Source organism: Armigeres subalbatus, chromosome 1 (assembly GCF_024139115.2).
Source record: "Armigeres subalbatus isolate Guangzhou_Male chromosome 1, GZ_Asu_2, whole genome shotgun sequence".
NCBI classification, from domain to species: Eukaryota; Metazoa; Arthropoda; class Insecta; order Diptera; family Culicidae; genus Armigeres; species Armigeres subalbatus.
In genome coordinates, this window is record NC_085139.1 from 301,937,198 (window position 1) to 301,954,718 (window position 17,521).

Below are 17,521 nucleotides of genomic sequence, written 5' to 3' on the forward strand. Positions count from 1 at the left end.
AGCATGAAGCAAGTTTTATTTTTCCTAAATTACAATTGGATTGCAATACTAAATCAATAGTTATCCTCTGAAAAGAATTGGCAATCCTACACCTACACCTTTGCTTGCAACGCTTCTTCTTCTTCTTATTGGCATTACGTCCCCACACTGGGACAGAGCCGCCTCGCAGCTTAGTGTTCATTAAGCACTTCCACAGTTATTAACTGCGAGGTTTCTAAGCCAGGTTACCATTTTTGCATTCGTATATCATGAGGCTAACACGATGATACTTTTATGCCCAGGGAAGTCGAGACAATTTCCAATCCGAAAATTGCCTAGACCGGCACCGGGAATCGAACCCAGCCACCCTCAGCATGGTCTTGCTTTGTAGCCGCGCGTCTTACCACACGGCTAAGGAGGGCCCTGCAACGCTGAAAATACCCAATCAGCACGCGCATAGCAACATCTTTCCATGTGAGTCAGGTGACCTGACCACGGTTTAATGAAAATGAAAATAAAAAAACTTCGGTTCATCCGACCTCAACTCGAGCAGACCAATCCTTGGAACGTTTTGGGTCGAGATACAATAAGAATAATTCGTCATCAAAGCCAGCCAAGTTAAAGAACTCGAGTAACCCGAGTAACGGAAACAATATGTTTGACACCATGAAAGCCAAAGACCACATGCTAATTCCATTGATCGGAATAAAGTAAATAATTATTCTCTTCAACTTCAATATGCCAATTAGAATGCCTGAATTTATTCATACGTTAGTCTCATACAATTCTCATAAACCTTCCAATAATGTTCATCGTTGAACCATAGGTTGCCTCTTCCTTATCAAATCCGTTCGACAATTTCGGCCAGCATTGATTTAAGCTTGTATTGTAATTATATAGCATTTGGACTCAAGACACTGATTTCCTTCTAGAATTGCTGCTTGCCATGCATTTTTTCGACTTTTCCGACATCCGATGTTTCAAACTGTCGTCGCCGAAGTATGAACTTTCTTGCTCCGCTTCTGATTATTTCGTTTTTGTGCCTGGAACCCTGTCATACATAGCAAATGTAATTATCGCACTAATGAAAATATATTAAGTGTATCTTACCATTTTAATTTGTTTCATCATTATTTCAGATAAGGATTTTCATTTCCAACCGTTGTCAAAGACACTGTTGAGTTGTAGGAATTTGTTGTGGCACACATTATGGTCGATTCCGGAGACCTTTATTCTGTCGTACACGTACTCGATTGTCCCGAGATTCCTTTTTCATCTTGTACGGTTCCACTTTTGGAACAGAAAAAATCAGAAACGTAAAACTCTGCTCACCAACATTGGCTAAGATGGAACCGGATTGAAGATTTTTTATTTTGATTGTCGAAGAAGCACCAAAAGTAAACAAAAATTGATGAATAAGAACTACTGTCAAAATGATGTGACTAAAATTGAGGGGCTTCCCAATGGTCAAGTGACTGTAATAACTGTAATCGGTCACTCCCCAGGGGTACTAAGTGGTGCCCGGAAAAATGGCCACCCCTCCGTCTATGTATTCGTCAATGGTTAGTATGTCCATTGCAGTCTTATATATATATAGAAACATTCAATGCTAAAAATATCAATAAATTATCAAAGCCCTATTAAATGTAGTTAAATTACATTGAATGTTCAACAAGTCCAATAGAATTTAGTTTCGCGCTTCTCCAATAATTCCAATATGCATTCTTATTGAAGCCGAATGCTTGTTAGAATCTTATTTCAACATCATATAAGAAAAATGCCAATGTTTACAAACAAAGACCCAGGTAAATGATTGAAATGTCATCTCATGTCGACCCAGATGGTCGACATCCCCGCGTGCACAGGCTAATTGCATTTTAGACCTGGCTGTTCTCATAGAGACGTCACCATCGGTCGGTTGTTTGGCTGAATGGTTTTTGAAATAGCCGGAGCCGGACTGATTCTGGCTCTGATAACTGTTGGTGTCAGTGTGATTGGGTTTAGAATTATGGGCTTGAGCATTATAGTCTGAGGTTCGCTTTGAAAAATGTTGTGGTTGCACAGTTTCTGTTCTAATTTTTACCCATAGGCCGCATTAGAATATTGCCTAGTTAAGTGGTAAGCTTCTTCTAATGATTCGGGCCTATAGCTTCGGACGTGCATAGACAATTTTTCCCCTAGACCATCTATAAATCGCGTTAAGGTCATAAGACCGATCAATTTATTTATGGCTTTAGTACTGGATTTATAATCGTCCATTACTGCAGCGGTTGATTTTATCGCCGTATCAATGCCCTTAGTTATATTATAGTACTCCGTGATGGTTTTGTTCCCCTGGCTTATATAAAAAAGAGATTGGAAGTGCGAGGCTATGTCCCTTCTGTCCCCGTACGCGTTCAGTAACACTTCTTTAATTTCATCCCAGGTGCTCGGGTTTCCGCCTCCAATTAGAATTTCTTTTGCATTGCCAGTAATTTTGCTTTTGACCGCACGTATAATTTGATTGTATGTGGGTGTATGTTTGTGCTTATCGAAGAGACACAACGTATCTTCTACGTCCTCGATCCAAGCATGTGTCTCTTTTTTTTTGTTGCCACTGAAAGGGCTTAAAATTTTTATTGGATCGGGTGTATTGTAAGCTAAAAATGGATCTTCCGACCTATTTTGCAATCTAGCTAAGATGTCAAATATCGATTACTGGTTTTAATTTTTGGACATGAGCATTAAGCACTTCCTTTGTTAATGCGTTGGCCATTTCTACGTTTCTATTCGCGTTGAATAGCACGGATCGTTTTGTTTTCGCGTTTGCGCTTATTTTGGTTGTGGGTACTGAATACTATTTGAGCTCGATATTCGCTTGCAGTTCAAATAGAATTCGAATACACTTTATGATCAATTGGATCAATAATTACAGAACACTAATACAGAAATTATTTGGGTTCAATATTCGCTCTCCCCTCAAACGAAATTCCGTTAATGCACTTTTCTACTAATCGTTGGGATAAAAATTATTTGGGTTCGTTATTCACACTCCCCACACTTTGAATTTTAACTAATACACGTTTCGATACACTTATCGCTTTGTAATGGTAATAAAGTTGGTACTTACAAGATGATTTTCATCAGGGAGTCCGAGTGAAGTCGAGATACGGGTTCCAAATGGCGAGAACAATCCTCCGGTAGCCTCAAATCCTGGATATCCGCTCCACGACAGCTGAATGCTGGACTACTGGTGCCCTCGATTGCGCGTAGAATTGCTTTTCTTTTAAAACTCGATGATTATGATAACCGATATTCGCTCTGCATGAACACTTCACACTAAGTTTTACCATTTGACTACACTACTTCGCCAGAAATGCTCTGAAGGATCAGAGTTCAATAAAAAAATAATTTTATTCCACTAATTATAAGTTACAACAAGTATCATTCACTTCTCACTCGAAACTAATTGAATTTTCCTACCGCTAAACTGCCGTTTTACGCATAACTGTCCCATGTATATAGGGAATCCCAGCAAACATGGGACAAATATGGGTATGACGGCAGTAAACCTTTTATTAACTAAATCTATCAACTCAGCAAAACGGTCCCGGTCAAAGTCTGCATCGATGTCGTCCGATCCGTTGTCGTTCGCGTGGCTTTGCGCACGTTGCCACCTCAGTTGGATAATTCCCTGGGTCATCACTTATTACGTTGCATCGATCGATGGGCCGGTCGATGGCTCGTTCTGATGGGATGGCACGTGAGCAACTCTGATCCTAACGTATAGGTACCCTAGATAAGAGAATCGGAAAATATTGAAGCGCTATGTTTATTCAGTCAAAAGATATGGTCTGGCGAAGTGAATAAAGCTGATAAAAATAAAAAACCGTTCCTTACTTTGATTTGTATGTCATGAAGTCAATTTTTTTTCCAAATACATATAAGGTTTTATAAACCATTTCAAAACTTTAAACCTTAGCTTTTCGATAGATCGGTTTGTTTTGCACGCATAGGTTGATATCAAAAGGTTGTAGAAGAAAAAACTTTAAATAATATTAATCTTTGCTATAAAATGGTCCCGCAAACCTAATGTCCCCAAATGTCTCCTAATCTATAAATGGGGGATTGAAATATAACCCTAGTACCACCTTTTAGTGAGTAATTCGTTTGCGCATATTTGCGCTTTTACGAGAATGCTGCAATCAAAATTTTCTTAATAATTGTGGTTTTTATTCTCTATACCTCGTAATGATTAGAAAATGAACAGCATTATTACTAGAAATATGGTTGTTTGCTATTTTATGCATGCTGTATTGGAAACAAACAAAAAAATGCACAAAAAAATTAAAAAAAAAATTTTCGCGGGCTACATTTTTTGAAGGGGTAACAATGGCCCTTAAAGGGTTGAAAAAGATTCTTAAATATTCCTTCACATAATATATGTTGCATAGACATATTTTCCATTGAATAAATATTTTTGGCCGCCCATTTGTATGAGGATTCCCCATAGTGCCCTGTGGGCCCTCCTTAAGGCTACCTTACACCTCGGCAAAATTTTCCGCCGGATTTTGGTCCCCGTGCATTTTAAATGGGGTCGGGATTTTGATTTTCCGTGCCCAAATCCCGAAAACATCGCATATGCAAAAATACATGGGGAAAAAATCCGCCAATCAAATTCCCGAGGTGTGAGGCTACCTTTAGCCGTGCGGTAAGACGCGCGGCTACAATGCAAGACTATGCTAAGGATGGCTGGGTTCGATTCCCGGTGCCGGTCTAGGCAATTTTCGAATTGGAAATTGTCTCGACTTCCCTGGGCATAAAAGTACCATCGTGTTAGCCTCATGATATTCGAATGCAAAAATGGTAGCCTGGCTTAGAAACCTCGCAGTTAATAACTGTGGAAGTGCTTAATGAACATTAAGCCGCGAGGCGGCTCTGTCCCAGTGTGCCAATAAGAAGAAGAAGAAGGGTTACAGACTAATCGACTCAGCTCAGCTGTGTGTGTGAGTACAAATTTTGTAGACACACAGGTTTCATTCGACGGGGAATCCTGTCTCATTGCTTGCTATTGAAAATTTACCAGATCGGACTATTGGATCATAAGCTATGGTCGAAACACTATTTTGTAAGCGCAAAACACGCTAATATATGTTTTAATATTTTGGCACGAGAAAGGCACCAAAAACTAGGTGGATTAATCAGGTTTTTTTTAGTTTACGGGAAGCGGGGGGCGGGCGGCTTAGCCCTCCCTAGAAAAAATAGCCATCCCTAGGATTTGAAAAGTTAGTTAGTATTGATATCAATTTTTAACCTTAGTGCCTAATTTGGCCAACCCTGAAAAATACATATTTTTCCAAAATAATCGGTCAGTTAAAAGCAGCGTAGAAGTGTGAGAGATATATCTCTTGTTGGAACTAATAAAACCCTCGTGAATTGCTTAATTTTTGGAGCTATTCACAAAATTGGCCAAATTAGGAACATGGCCAAAACCGGTACAGTTCCCCTATAGCATAATCCAGTTTTCCGCGAGCGGTAATGGCCGCCAGCTTGCCTGCGGGTCAGTCTCTGATTTGACGTTTCTGGAGGTCAACTGCACCCACCGCTCCGAGCATTCTGACCAATGTTGCATATATAAGAAGGTGCTGATTCAGTGAATTCGAGCCTTATTATTAACGCATTTGCCCAAAAGTACACGCGGCGCTCCCCAGTGGAAACGACGCACCGCACTTTTTGCTGCCCGTATACTCGATTCTTATGAGGAGATAACATTGCGGCGTTTCTTAGGGTGCGGTTGTTCCTTTCGAATGGGAAACGCCGCGTGGAATCTTGTGCAAATGCGCTTTTGGAAACATTACAAAAGCCGCGCGGTGTATCGTATTGACAGCACCCTACAATATATACCTCATTGACCAAAATGCTCGAATGGTGGGTGCAGTTGACCTCCAGAAACGTCAAATCAGAGACTAACCCGCAGGCAAGCTGGCGGCCATTACCGCTCGCGGAAAACTGGATTGAATCAAATTTTACGACCGTGATTGTGGTGAATGATTTGTTTATCGGCTTTATCGGTCATTTCTACTCAAATTATGAGGGAGTAGATAATTGAAAGATAATTGAAAATCATCAGATTGAAAGCCCTTCGCTAGGGCGCGAACAAGTATGAAACGATAGAGGGTGAAAGGGAGAAAGGAAGACCATCTAGGGGTTCTTACCCCATTCCCGGCCTAACTTGCATACGACTGCATTATTTAATTGATATTTATGACAGGAAGCAACTTTTCCTGAATTTTGTGGGCTGTATAATACTGCATTGAGGTTCACTTCTGATTAAAAAATAGCTATCCGTGCTAAATATCGTTCAAAAAAGCTTTTATTTGATTTTAATTAACGAGGTGCAGCACTCATTTCAGTCATAGCGATTTAATTTCCGGCCCACTTCCAAACCAGTTCCCGGCCTAAGCAAAATTTCACTCAATCTCTCAACTTATTACCCTCTTTCTCTCTCGGGACGGTAGAAAATTCGACGTAAATAAAAATAGACACGTTCCACGACAACAAGATGCCAGATGGTATTATTCATAATCATTTTTATTTGGTTGAAAAGATGTATTTACTCATCCAAATTTCTTCCAAATACTTGAAAACAATATTTTTTTCACCTTTTGAAATCGAGAGAATTATAAATAACATGATAGCGTCAACGTATTAGAAAGTTTTCCTATTAACAATGAAGGATCATTTTCATACTCCTGGCGTTTTGGCAGCACGGTGCGGCAAGAAGTTCTTGGGCCGAGGTGATTTTTTGTTCGGTTTGAGAATACATTTTAAAATGTATTCTCATGTGTTTAAATAAGTTCTAGTGAAACGAAAAATTAGGAAGAATTGAAGCGCGTGTGTTTAGAATTATGGTGCGGTGATTAACAGCTTCAAGCAATTGTTGTATCGAGCACTGTGACGATTTTCAGGTAGGTGTTTATTCGATAATACCGTTTTGTAAAAGTGGAAAGAACCACTCCGGCTCAGTGGTGTGGCATCGGTGAGCGAAATTTTGAAATCTACATTTTTATTTTCTACAATTGGATCAATTAGGAGTAAAACAAGTGGTTGAAAAATATTGAGTATTGTGAAAAATAAATGGGAGACTTTTTAAAAATTATCAATCATGAACCTACGGCTTTCAAACAGTATAAATCATTAGTTTTCTGTGCAGTGAGCCGGGAACCGGGTCCATAGGCCCAAGTAGTGATTTACCCTATTGAACAGCACACAATCGAAGTTGTGGACGGCTTGGTTAGTGGTATGGAAACCACCGTGCCAAGACCGGCAAAAAGATCCAGGCAACGATCTCCCCATGTGCTGTTCTGTTTTACATTTAATTCTATCGATCGGCAGGTTTATGCGGAATTCGCACTACCACTCATGGAGGTATGTCCACCCAACTAACAATTTTGGTGCTAAAAGCTTCAACTTCTAGCCTTTGGCTGTATAATATTTGAATAAAAGCAGCCAATGCTGAATAAAAGAAAAGCCTCCGCAAATAATCTTTTAAACTTCAACTCGACTATTACCCAAATACGGTGAGTAGCATTCACAATGAAAACGTTTTTGCTGTTGTTATAGCACTAACAATATAGCGCAAAATGAACTAACGAATCTTTTAGGCAACTTCTGCATCTTTGAAGATTACACAACGTTTAAGTAAACCTTATATGTACTGCTTCTTTTAATAGCATATCAGTATGGAGCGTCAAAACCGCTATGTTTACATTTGATTTTTGTTGCCGGAGCTGTGTATGAGCTATTGATTTCTGTAATGCAGCTACAAAGGTATTCACCTGCTCTTATAGCAACTGACAAAGCGCTATCATTAATGCTAGCATATAGTGTAAAAAAACAAGCCATTTAGAAGCGATATTTCTGTTGACGGCTACTATTAAACGATTAGCAGAAGAGTAGCATCTATACAGATCGAGAAAATGTTGCCTAAAAACAATTTCAGCGATTGATGATGCAGAAAAGTTAGCCAGCAGAACATGCTGATAGATGTTTGAATAATGGTTGAAATCTTGGTTGAAATAATGTTGAAAGCCTAATTTTTAAGCTTATGTGCTGAAAGCAGCATGTAAGCCTCTTTCTAACGTTTATACAGCATGAATCTGAAAATAGCGTTAGTAAAACAACCTATAGGGTATGCGAAGAAGCACATCCATAATTTTCTTTGTTATTTACATATGTCAAAGTGACGGTGATGACAGAGCAGCGGCCATTGACTCCGAATCAGGAGTTCGAATCTAGGAAGCAACAAAATTGATATTTGAGTTTTCACAAAAAAAAAACATTGAATAAACTCCCGAAATTTACTCTCCTCTCAAATAATATTTAATCAAATTGAATTCAGTGGCTGTATAAAACTTATTTAACAGATTCAAAAAATCTGAATAAGCGCAATTGAAGCGAATTATATTTACTAAATGGCTTAGTAAAGAAAAAGTTGTGTAACATGCTGTAAAGTAGTTATGCAGGTACGTCAAAAACAGCTGAATAGATTCGCCAGATTTGCTGGTAAAAGCATTGAATAGAAGTTCTTGATCATATGTATAGCACACATATTCAGCTTGAAGCCGTATAGACGAGTTGAAATAACATTTACATTGACATCCCTTTCGCTTTGAGTAGTATAATTATCACCGAAAAAAGCCAATAAATTAATTTCGATAAAGTCACGCGGTGATCAAAGCTTTCCTAATTATTGACATTAAATGTTAGTTGGGCATATCGTGACGTATTCTTCCAATAACCCGATTTCGATCTTATTGGATAGAAACTCATTTTTTTGTTAATAGCCAAATTTTATTTTCATAATTGAAACCTGGATCTTGGTTGGTGGCACGGTGGTTTCCATACCATTTTTTCTATTATCTACTCCCTCATACTTTGAGTAGAAATGACCGATGAAGCCGATAAACAAATCATTCATTTAGCATAATGTATTAAAAAAAATTGAAGACAAAAGTGTCAACTCCCACATTCACCCTATCATAATGAAACGAGTCGAAGACAAATGAGGTTGTCTCTCATTTCTGTGAAAGATTATTGTGTGTCAGTGAAATTGCACTTGGTGTTAATTATGAAAAAGCAATGGCCAATTGATTTGAAAGCGTCAAAGTAAGCTTGATATGAACAACAACTGAGAGCCACCAAAATATTAATCAAAGCAATCGTGGTAATTTTCCAGCAGTCAAAGATATGTGGTCATGCATAACGGACTGGAGTGATAGTTTTCCAGCAGACTTCCGCTTGCCTAGCAGCATGATTCATTCATTCATTAATTTATTTAGTCTACATCTAAACAGATATTAACACTGAATCAACAATTTGACGCCACAATACACGGTTCGAGGCCACATCTCGCCATCCTCGAATACGCCCCACGCTCGCCAAGTCGTTTTGCACCTGGTCTGCCCACTTCGCTCAATGCGCTTCACGCCGTCTCGGATCGGAAGCGAACACCATCTTTGCAGGGTTGCTGTCCGACATTCTTGCAACATGTCCTTCCGTAGAGCTGGGCGAGCTCGTGGTTCATTCTTCGCCGCCACATACCGTCTTCTTGCACACCGCCAAAGATGGTCCTAAGCACCCGTCTCTCGAATACTCCGAGTGCTTGCAAGTCCTCCTCGAGCATTGTCCATGTTTCATGTCCGTAGAGGTCTTATTAGCGTCTTCGCGTCTTGTACATGACACATTTGATGCGGTGGCGAATCTTTTTTGATCGCAGTTTCTTCTGGAGCCTGTAGTAGGCCCGACTTCCACAGATGATGAGCCTTCGTATTTCACAACTAACATTGTTGTACTTTGTCTTTGACGCATTCACCACCAGTCCAACTTTTGTTGCTTCACGTTTCAGTCGGGTGTACAGTTCTGCCACCTTTGCAAGTGTTCGGCCGAAAATGTCCATGGCATCCGCGAAACCCCGGCGCGATTCGAACGAACTGGAGTGTTCGCTCAAAATCTCCACGCAGTTTTGCACCCCATCCACCGTTGCTTTGATCAGGTAAGCTTCCCAGGGAAGCTGTTCTCGTCCATATTTTCCATAGCTCTACCCGGTCTATACTGTCGTATGCCGCCTTGAAATCAACGAACAGATGGTGCGTTGGGACCTGGTATTCACGGCATTTTTGAAGGATTTGCCGTACAGTAAAGATCTGGTCCGCTGTCGAGCGGTCGTCAACGAAGCCGGCTTGTTAACTTCCCACGAACTCATTCACTAATGGTGACAGACGTCGGAAGATGATCTGGAAAATCACTTTGTAGGCGGCATTAAGGATGGTGATCGCTCGAAATTTCTCACACTCCAGCTTGTCGCCTTTCTTGTAGATGGGGTATGTAATCCCTTCCTTTCACTCCTTCGGTAGCTGTTCAGTTTCCCAGATTCTGACTATCAGTTTGTTCAGGCAAGTGGCTAATTTTTCCGGGCTAGCTTACCAGCTGCTTTATTGGTCTTTGGCTGTTGGATGACATCCTTAACTTTCCTCAAGGTGGGGGCTGGTTGGCTTCCATCGTCCTGTTCAATCAAAGTTAATTGCCTATTTCCGGGGATTGGGGACTTGGACATTAATTTACAGTGTTGTGAAAACTTATATGTGCATATGTACATTATATGGAAGATATTGATTTGAATAATGTATTGGAGGTAACCGCTTTCTCTTCGATGGGACTCGAACCCACTGAGGGTCGTAGGTTCGAGTATACGGACACGAGACCTGGACGATGCTCGTGGAGGACCAACACGCACTTGGAGTATTCGAAAGAAAAGTGCTGCGTACCATCTATGGTGGGGTGCAGATGGCGGACGGTACGTGGATGATGCGAATGAGCCACGAGTTGCATCAGCTGTTGGGAGAACCATCCATCGTTCACACCGCAAAAATCGGACGACTGCGGTGGGCCGGGCACGTAGCCAGAATGTCGGACAGCAACCCGGTTAAAATGGTTCTCGACAACGATCCGACGGGCACAAGAAGGCGAGGTGCGCAGCGGGCAAGGTGGATCGATCAGGTGGAAGATGACTTGCGGACCCTTCGTAGACTGCGTGGTTGGCGACGTGTAGTCATGGACCGAGCTGAATGGAGAAGACAGGCACAGGCCACTTCGGCCTTAGTCTGAATAAATAATAATAATAGCCTCCTGCGGAATGGTAGTCCGAAGCATTTTTCCCCCGCAAGAGCCACATAGAAAACCAAATCGACCCCGTTCTAATCGACGAAAAATACTTCTCCGACATCATGAACGTTCGTACTTACCGCAGTGTGAACATTGAATTCGACTTTTAGTTACAAGATAAAGATGGTCGCTTCGGTTCCCTTTGTTATGCTGTCCGAGACATGTTGGGAACCGAACTGTCAAATCGTATGTATTTTTCCTATTTTTGCTTCATTGACATTCAGCACCCTATCCTCGTCAGCAAAATATGTTCCGGACAGCTAACTAAAATCCTAAAATCTTTTGGTAATACGAAGAGCAGGGATTGACACAAGTAGTACGATTTTCACGAAATCCGTTCAGCTATTTGGTTGCGCTGACGAAATTGATATTACGGCACGTAACTTTGAGAAGTTGGGGGAAGCCTACATCAGACTAAATAGGGGATCTAAGCGGATCAGACTAGTCATCAATACATCGAAGACGAAGTGCGAAGTGCCATCCATCACGAGTTTGTATCGATAGTGCAGAAATCGAGGTGGTTGAAGAATTCATGTACTTGGGGTATCGCCGAAAACGATACCAGCAGAGAAATTCGTGGAGGCATAAAGGCTTTAGATCGTACGTACTTTGAACTCCACAAGGCGGCGATCGAACAGAACTCGTCGCCGTCCAAAACTAACTCTCTACAAAACTCCTATTAGACCGGTAGTCCTCTACGGACACGAGATGCACGTGGAGGACCAACGTGCACTAGGAGTTATCAAAAGAAAGGTGCTGCGTGAGTATTTACCATCTATGGGGGGAGGGTGAAGATGGCGGATGGTACGTGGAGGAGGCGAATGAACCACGAGTTGCATCAGCTGTCGGAATAACCATCCATCGCCAACATGTAGCCTCTCGGCTGCTCAGAATGGAAATGAGGAAGAAAGTTGTCATGCACTGTGTCGTAAGCTAATTAGCACCGCTATATTTACTGCACCACCTAGCACTTACCTTGGTAGGAGCATCTATTGCCACGTCACGTCACGGAGGAGAAAGCCAACCGAGTTCACGGACAAAAGAGGATGAAAATTCAGAAATGGTCGTTTTTCCAAGGTGGACTACCACAGACCGAGGCTTGAATACCCGTTTTGGGCACGAATCGAAAGCAAAATTACTTATATATAACCAGGGAGTGCGTTCTTAAATGAAATGGCTTTACGCAATAACTATCTTAACATTATTGGTTTATTTGGCCATTAAGCCTTTTCATGGTAAGAGGGACAAGGATACTTGCGTATGGTTCGATGTTTCACGTTGGCTAGCAGGGCCATCTTGGTTGCGGCTGTCACTCACGGACCGATCGAGGAGACGACGGTCGCTGGACGAAGGCGGAACGGTTCACTACCCTACGGCGGCACGTCGTATCTAGGGACTCTGCCTGGTTGAACGTTGTGGAGGTCTTTCACGGACCGATGGATGGGACTACGGTCCCTGGATGAAGGTGGCCACGACGGACGTCAGAATTTCTTTTATTAGTGCACCAGCCACGTCGCTTCGAATCCCGGAAAAGAAATTGATGTCCGGCTTGACCTATTGCGTCGTGTCAGTCCGCGTGGTTACCAGGTCCTGGGTTCATTCATTTATTTAGTCTACATCTATACAGATAACACTGAATCAACAATTTGACGCCACAATACACGGTTCGAGGCCGCATCTCTCCATCCACGAATACGCCCCACGCTCGCCAAGTCGTTCTGCACCTGGTTTGCCCATCTCGCTCGCTGCGCTCCACGTCGTCTCGTACCTGCCGGATCGGAAGCGAACACCATCTTTGCAGGGTTGCTGTCCGGCATTCTTGCAACATGCCCTGCCCATCGTACCCTTCCGGCTTTAGCTACCTTCTGGATACTGGGTTCGCCGTAGAGCTGGGCGAGCTCATGGTTCATTCTTCGCCGCCACACACCGTCTTCTTGTACACCGCCAAAGATGGTCCTAAGCACCCGTCTCTCAAATACTCCGAGTGCTTGCAAGTCCTCCTCGAGCATTGTCCATGTTTCATGTCCGTAGAGGACTACCGGTCTTATTAACGTCTTGTACATGACACATTTGGTGCGGTGGCGAATCTTTTTCGACCGCAGTTTCTTCTGGAGCCCGTAGTAGGCCCGACTTCCACAGATGATGCGCCTTCGTATTTCACGACTAACGTTGTTGTCAGCCGTTAGCAAGGATCCGAGGTAGACGAATTCCTCGACCACCTCGAAGGTATCCCCGTCTATCGTAACACTGCTTCCCAGGCGGGCCCTGTCGCGCTCGGTTCCGCCCACAAGCATGTACTTTGTCTTTGACGCATTCACCACCAGTCCAACTTTTGTTGCTTCACGTTTCAGGCGGGTGTACAGTTCTGCCACCTTTGCAAATGTTCGGCCGACAATGTCCATGTCATCCGCGAAGCAAATAAATTGACTGGATCTGTTGAAAATCGTACCCCGGCTGTTACACCCGGCTCTCCGCATGACACCTTCTAGTGCAATGTTGAACAACAGGCACGAAAGTCCATCACCTTGTCTTAGTCCCCGGCGCGATTCGAACGAACTGGAGTGTTCGCCCGAGATCTTCACACAGTTTTGCACACCATCCACCGTTGCTTTGATCAGTCTGGTAAGCTTCCCAGGGAAGCTGTTCTCGTCCATAATTTTCCATAGCTCTACGCGGTCTATACTGTCGTATGCCGCCTTGAAATCAACGAACAGATGGTGCGTTGGGACCTGGTATTCACGGCATTTTTGAAGGATTTGCCGTACAGTAAAGATCTGGTCCGTTGTCGAGCGGCCGTCAACGAAGCCGGCTTGATAACTTCCCACGAACTCGTTCACTAATGGTGACAGACGACGGAAGATGATCTGGGATATCACTTTGTAGGCGGCATTAAGAATGGTGATCGCTCGAAAGTTCTCACACTCCAGTTTGTCGCCTTTCTTGTAGATGGGGCATATAACCCCTTCCTTCCACTCCTCCGGTAGCTGTTCGTTTTCCCAGATTCTGACTATCAGTTTGTGCAGGCAAGTGGCCAGCTTTTCCGGGCCCATCTTGATGAGCTCAGCTCCGATACCATCCTTACCAGCTGCTTTATTGGTCTTTAGCTGTTGAATGGCATCCTTAACTTCCCTCAAGGTGGGGGCTGGTTGGCTTCCATCGTCCGCTGAACTGACGTAGTCATCTCCTCCGCTGCCTTGACTTTCATTGCCTGTACTCTCAGCGCCATTCAGATGTTCCTCGTAGTGCTGCTTCCACCTTTCGATCACCACACGTTCGTCCGTCAAGATGCTCCCATCCTTATCCCGGCACATTTCGGCTCGCGGCACGAAGCCTTTGCGGGATGCGTTGAGCTTCTGATAGAACTTGCGTGTATCTTGAGAACGGCTCAGCAGTTCCATCTCCTCGCACTCCGCTTCTTCCAGGCGGCGTTTCTTCTCCTGAAAAAGGCGGGTCTGCTGTCTCCGCTTCCGTCTATAACGTTCCACGTTCTGCCGGGTACCTTGCTGCAGCGCGACCGCCCGCGCTGCGTCCTTCTCCTCCAGAATCTGTCTGCACTCTTCGTCGAACCAATCGTTCCGTCGACTTCGACCCATATACCCGACGTTGTTCTCCGCTGCGTCGTTAATGGCTGCTTTGACTGTATTCCAGCAGTCCTCAAGAGGGGCCCCATTGAGCTCACCCTCTTCCGGCAACGCTGCCTCGAGATGCTGCGCGTATGCAGTGGCGACATCAGGTTGCTTCAGTCGCTCTAGGTCGTACCGCGGCGGTCGTCGGTACCGAACATTGTTGATGACGGATAGTTTTGGGCGCAGTTTAACCATCACCAGATAGTGGTCAGAGTCGATGTTAGCGCCACGATATGTCCTGACGTCGATAATGTCGGAGAAGTGCCGTCCATCAATCAGAACGTGGTCGATTTGTGATTCTGTCTGCAGTGGCGATCTCCAGGTGTACCGATACGGGAGGCTGTGTTGGAAGTAGGTGCTGCGAATGGCCATATTCTTGGAGGCGGCGAAATCAATTAGTCGTAGGCCGTTTTCGTTCGTCAGCCGGTGAGCGCTGAACTTTCCAATATTCGGTCTAAACTCCTCCTCTTGGCCAACCTGAGCGTTCAAATCTCCTATGATGATTTTGACGTCGTGGCTTGGGCAGCTGTCGTACTCACGTTCCAGCTGCGCGTAGAATGCGTCCTTATCATCATCAGTGCTTCCGGAGTGTGGGCTATGGACGTTGATTATGCTGAAGTTGAAGAACCGGCCTTTGATCCTCAACCTGCACATTCTCTCGTTGATCGGCCACCACCCGATCACGCGCCTTTGCATGTCGCCCATCACTATGAAGGCTCGTGTGTGCTGCCGCAGCTCTGGTAGATGGTATGATTACCTCTAAACGTTCGCACCATTGATCCCTTCCAACAAACCTCCTGCAGCGCTACGATGCCGAATCCACGGTCCTTGAGCATATCGGCGAGTATGCGTGTGCTCCCGATGAAGTTGAGAGATTTGCAGTTCCACGAACCGAGTTTCCAATCGCTAGTCCCTTTTCGTCGCAGTGGTCTTCGCCGATGGTTCCGGTCCGTACTCTCTTGTTGATTGTTCGTTGCTTATGATTTTTAAAGGCTGGCTTGCAGGGCCTGACACCAAACCCCTAAATTTCCGGAGGACCATTCCTCCTTATTTCCGGTGGACCATGGTGCACAGTTTCACTTAGAGTCCCTCGCTGGCACTCGGACGATGATCAGCCGCCCCTAACATGGAGAACAGACGCTGTTGTGAGCCGATCCTGACATGGAGAACAGATGCTCAATAAGATTTGCACCTCCGGAGAGGAACAAACCCCCCCTTCCCTGTCAGCATACGACCAAAGTTCCCACCGGGGTTGGTTACCCGATCTTCCCTAAGGTTGCTCGTATCCCGGCCAGCACCGCGGGGAGGTAGGGATAGGAGTTGCTGGGTAAGAGGCTAAGGACCGCGAGATGGGGTCTATTTTATTCCTTCAGGTACGCGAAGTACCAATGGTACGCTTTACCCAGCATTTGCCGTGCCCTGGGTTCTGGGTCCTGGGTTCGCAACGTCCGAATTTTAGCTTCAGACCGTCCGTCGAGCTTTGTACGAGGTTTCTACAAGGTTGGTCATAGCTGGGGGCGATCCTATCTCAACAACGGAGGGCAAAGTGTGGAGGGAGCTCATAGAACTGGTGCTGAAGAAATTACGGGAAGTACATTAAGTCTTTTCATCAGACAGCTGGGATCGCCACCAGTAAGGCTGTCCTGCTAAATCGATTCGGGACGGACTAGGCGTGCATACTGGCGCGGGGGTCGAGACATGGGTATGCTTGTGGAAGAGCTAACAAGCTACAAATTGGAACCAACGGTTACAAACACCGTAAAAATGTAGCCAGAATGTAACCCGATAGTAACCCGGAGGTTCTCGACAACGATCCGACGGGCACAAGAAGGCTAGGTGTGCAATGAGCAAGGTGGATCGATCAGGTGGAAGATGATTTGTAGACACTCCGTAAACTGTGTGGCTGGCGACGTGCAGCCATATACTGCAAAGGCAACTTCGCCCCAAAGGGGCAAGCCATAGTAAACGCGACGTGCGATACGACGCGACGCGACAGTCCCATTTGACAGCCTGTTGATAATGATTGTTATTCTTTCACGTGAGTCGCTTCGCGTCGCATCGCGCTCGTCGCGTTTACTCTGGCTTGTCCCTTAGTCTGAGAATAAATAAATAAAAATGGTGAGCCTGCAAGTTGTACTCCCAGAATTTATCAAGGATCATCCGCAAGCTAAACATCTGATCCGTTGTGGATCGGCCCTGGTGAAAACCTGCCTGGTATTCGTCGACGAAGGACTGCTTCTAGCGATCTCAGTATGTTAAACAGAACACGCGTCAGAATTTTGTATGCCGAGGTCAGAAGGGTGATCCCCTGTAATTGGAACTCTAGTCTGTGCTCTTTCTTATAAATAGGGTTTATGAGGCCATCCAACCAGCTTATAGGCAGTTCTACATCCTCCTATATTTTTTTTATTAATGTGGTGTATCGATTGATACAGCTCCTCACTTCCGAGTTTGAGAAGCTCGACCGGAATCTCGTCCTTCCCAACACCTTTACTGTTTTTTAGCTCATTTATGGCTTTCTTTACATAAATAGCCGGTAGTTCATTCCAAAACTACCAAAGTACATAATTAGGCAAATTATGACATAAATTAAAAACGTTTCTTCTATGTCCACTGACGCTCGATGCACACAAAAAACTCAAACAAATCTACAATTATTCTTGTCCATTCATTCCACATGCAAAATGCCATGCTCCTCAAAGTCCGGACTCATT

General features: G+C 44.1%; 1 protein-coding gene across 1 annotated transcript in view; it reads right to left on the bottom strand.

Moving 5' to 3' along the window:
• Positions 1-3,550: 3,550 nt before the first annotated feature.
• Positions 3,551-17,521, bottom strand: part of LOC134216745 (protein artemis-like) — a 44,845-nt gene continuing 30,874 nt past the window's right edge. Inside the window, exon 3 of the mRNA XM_062695567.1 lies at positions 3,551-3,753. The gene's annotated coding sequence lies outside the window, so the exon portion shown is untranslated. The remainder of the gene's footprint in view (positions 3,754-17,521) is intronic.